This window comes from Podarcis raffonei, chromosome 8 (genome assembly GCF_027172205.1).
Source record: "Podarcis raffonei isolate rPodRaf1 chromosome 8, rPodRaf1.pri, whole genome shotgun sequence".
In the NCBI taxonomy this organism is placed as follows: domain Eukaryota; kingdom Metazoa; phylum Chordata; class Lepidosauria; order Squamata; family Lacertidae; genus Podarcis; species Podarcis raffonei.
The window spans coordinates 79713706-79718065 of record NC_070609.1 but is presented as its reverse complement, the minus strand read 5'-3'; positions in this window follow the sequence as shown (position 1 = coordinate 79718065).

Sequence of the window (4360 nt, the reverse complement as noted above, 5' to 3'; positions counted from 1 at the left end):
AGGTTTGTGTTGTGACGTGGGGTTTGTGATTTCAGCTCTCTTGACATAATATGCTGGAGACAGTTCTGCAGTAACACTTCTTTATTAAAGCAAACAAGACTGAGAACTGAGGAGGGGAGAGCTACATTTATAGGGACAGGGAACTAGCTAGAAAGGATACATTTTGGAGGGAACAATATCAGGCAATCACAGTCCTGCCTTTTGGAGGAAACCAATAAGACAGAGGATCCAAATACAGCAGCTTAAATGAACCAATAGTAGCTGTACCCTCTGGAACCAAAAGGCAGTTACTTCACCCTAATGCACATACAGACAATAATAATACAGATATAAAATCCTTTGACTCAATACACAACACCCCTCCCCCCCTAGTGAGCACCGCAGACGTAATCTCTCAGGTACTGTGGGGGCCTACAAACTCTACTTGATCTCCTGACAACAGTGTCCTATTATGTGACCTTGGAAAATGGGCAAGTTTGGAAGAGACATATAGATCAGCTGAGGCGCCGGGCGCTCAGCAGGGAGGGGTCAGATAATTCATCCCTGGCTAACGACGCAGAGCTGCAAGACCAGAGTGAAAATGGCCCAGAGGTGCAGTCACCAGGGGCTTCAGCAAATGAACCAGGGTCTGCTAGTCCTCAGGATGACGAGGTACAGGTAGGGGACCCTGCGATGTCTGGGACTCCATCTGTTCCTGACGAAACCCCTATAGCACCCCCCCTACCACAGGTAACATCCAATCCAGAACCGGCAACACCTGTTGTCAGGAGATCAAGTAGAAGTTGTAGGACCCCACAGTACCTGAGAGATTACGTCTGCGGTGCTCACTAGGGGGGGAGGGGTGTTGTGTATTGAGTCAAAGGATTTTATATCTGTATTATTATTGTCTGTATTTGCATTAGAGTAAAGTAACTGCCTTTTGGTTCCAGAGGGTACAGCTACTATTGGTTCATTTAAGCTGCTGTATTTGGATCCTCTGTCTTATTGGTTTCCTCCAAAAGGCAGGACTGTGATTGCCTGATATTGTTCCCTCCAAAATGTATCCTTTCTAGCTAGTTCCCTGTCCCTATAAATGTAGCTCTCCCCTCCTCAGTTCTCAGTCTTGTTTGCTTTAACAAAGAAGTGTTACTACAGAACTGTCTCCAGCGTATTATGCCAAGAGAGCTGAAATCCCAAACCCCACGTCACAACAGTATGTATGATGTATTGGGGGGGTGGTCTTGAGGTAGAGGATGGAAATTTCAAAAGTCTATATAAGAGTTTGCACACCTTTCTTCTGGGTCTCTCCTGCCTCCTGTGTGTGGTTGTGAGCAACCTGTTGCAACAGTTAATAAAGACCAGGCTCACTAGCTGCTTTGCTTCTCAATATTCTCTGGTTGGCCTCTGTCATTTTCTCCTTCCGATAGCGGACCTACTTAAGGACTGCATAATACTTATGATTTTTGCAAGGGACCCCCCCCCCGCTTGCCCCCACAAAAGGTTCTCCTTGCAGAGGCGTAAGGAGGCTGGGGTGGATATCCTCACATAAGACAGTCTGGTTCATTGGAGATGTGTGCCTTCTGGGGTCATTCACAGGCCGACGTGTCTCTCTCTTTTCTTATTTATGGCGCTTATATCCAACTTGGCATCTCAGAGTAGCCCCGAAGGGGTTTCCAATCTAATCAATAAAATGACCCTTGTGATAGGAATTTTATGGTCTTAGATATATGGTAATCTTCATAACCGCACATACATAGATCAGCACAGGAAGACCAACCTGGAACCATTTTGATTCCTAAACTGACCAAATGTTTTCTCTGCAAGGGCAAAATGGAAAAGCCCCCCCCCCCCCGTTGTCTCTTCCTTCACAAATCCTGTCTTAAGGGTTTGTCTGTGTTTGAATAAGGGTGTGAGCCTTATCATTACAAAAGACTGCCCAGGCTCCTCAGGCAATCCAATCAAGTAACCTGCCAAACAAGGATAAGAGAAAAACAATATTGAAATTTCTGTTTTAAGACCACCTTTCCTGTGATGTATCTGAGGGGTGGTCTTAGGTTACACCCCTCACGTGATGTATGTATGATGTTTCTGGGGGGTGGTCTTGATCTACAGGAGGGGAATTTCAAAAGTCCTTATAAGCCCTTGCACAGCATTTTTGGGGGTCCTCTTCCTCTCCTGCGAGTGAGGGGAGCACCCTGTTGCAACAGATCAATAAAGATCAGGCTTACTAGCTGCTTTGCTTCTCAATATTCTCTGGTTGGCCTCTGTTCTTTTCTCCTACCAATAGGGAACCTATGTAAGGACTCTATATGGGCTCTTGGATACCCCATAAGGGAAAAGGGCATATTTTTATTTACAACACCCTTAAACAAAATCATAGAATTGTAGATTTGGAAAGAACCCCAAGGTGCATCTAGTCCCATCTCCTGCAGAACAGGAATTCAATTAAAGAATCCCTTGCAAATGGCCACCCAACCTCTGTGTATAAAAAACCTCCACGGAAGGAGAGTCCACCACCTTCTGAGGGCGTCTGAATTCATATCCCATCTTTTTCTCCAAGGAGCTCAAGATGACATACATAGTTCTCGCCTTCTCATTTAATCCCCACAACCTGCCCCAGGTCACCCAGTGAGCTGCATAGCTGAGTAAGGAGGTATTTGAACCCTAGTCTCTCCCAGGGTTTCCCCTTCTGAGAAACAGCTCTTCACTTCACTCACAGAAGCTGTTCAGTTCTGCTCCTGATGAGCAGTTGCTGGCGTGGCTTTAAAAAAAACAACTGCAAGCATTCTATGATGTCACAGTAGGGGACTTGCAGGCGCTGGGCAACCAAAGTTGGCACGAATGTTACACAAATCTTAAGGTGCACACATAGCAGATATGCACCCTAGAGAAAAACCAATCCTTCACCATTCAAAAATTATAAAATATTCCCTGGAAAAAAGACACACTTTCTTTGAGTTCACAGAGCAATCCTGAAGCCATCTTGACCCTCTTAATGACCCCAGATATTTACTCTGCAGTTGAAGGAAAAACCTTTCCCAATAGTTCTTTTCACTTACAAATCCTTCCAAAGCTATCTCTCATATAACAATAATAATAATAATAATAATAATTTTTATTTATACCCCGCCTTCCCCAGCCAAGGCCGGGCTTAGAGCGGGTTACAAGCAATAATAAAAACAAGTTGAATCATAACAACTTAAGAACAAAATTAAAATACAACATTAAAATATTAAAAAGTAGCCTCATTGCAGGAGGAGAAGGAAAAGATAAAAGAAAGAGGGGAAGGGAATCAAATTGGCTGCAAGCCAAAGGCCAGGCGGAACAACTCTGTCTTCAAGGCCCTGCGGAAAGAAATCAGATCCTGCAGCGCCCTGGTCTCATGAGGCAGAGCGTTCCACCAGGCTGGAGCCAGTGTTGAAAAGGCCCTGGCTCTGGTTGAGGCTAATCTGACTTCCTTAGGGCCCGGGACCTCTAGGGTGTTGCTATTTATGGACCTTGAGGCTCTCCATGGGGCATACCAGGAGAGGCGGTCCTGTAGGTACGAGGGTCCTAGGCCGTGAAGGGCTTTAAAGGTCAAAAGCAGCACGTTAAATCTGACCCTGTACTCCACCGGGAGCCAGTGCAGCTTGAAAAGCACTGGGTGAATATGCTCCCGTGGCAGAGACCCCGGTAGGAGCCTTGCTGCAGCATTCTGCACCCGCTGGAGTTTCTGGGACAGATTCAAGGGCAGCCCCACGTAGAGCGAATTACAGTAGTCAAGCCTGGAGGTGACCGTCGCATGGATCACTGTGGCCAGGTTGGGGCGGGAAAGGTAAGGGACCAACTTCTAATTGGGCCCCCGCAAGAGAAGGGAGTTGGTCCCTCATCCCCACGCCATCCCGACCCAGCCATAGGACCTCTGTCTTCGAAGGATTTAGTTTCAATCGGCTCCCACGAAAATATATAAATAGAGGAAGATCTGTGACAATAGATTCAAGAACTGAGGTATTTACCATTTCAATGGAACAGCTCAGACTGGCCAGGAAAGGGCAACCAGCAAGCACTGTCAGGTATCATGACAAGAGACAAGCCAGGAGACAAGACCGCCTCTTTCTGTGATGCATGTATGATGCTTGTTGGGTGGGCAGTGGTTTTCAACCAGGGTGCTGTGGCACCCTTTGGTGCCTTGAATGATGGTCAAGGGTGCTGGGAGCAACACTGGCCTCTGTCCCTCTTTCTCCCCCCTCCCCATGCCTTCTTGCATCTCTGCCTCCCAAAGGCTTGCGCAGCTGTTTGTTGCAGCACCCCTGGCTACTAGCTCCCCAGGCGAACGGTGCCTCTGGAGCTGGCCAGGGGGTACTTCCCAGGCCCCTGTGGGGCAGCATGAGGAGGCACCTCT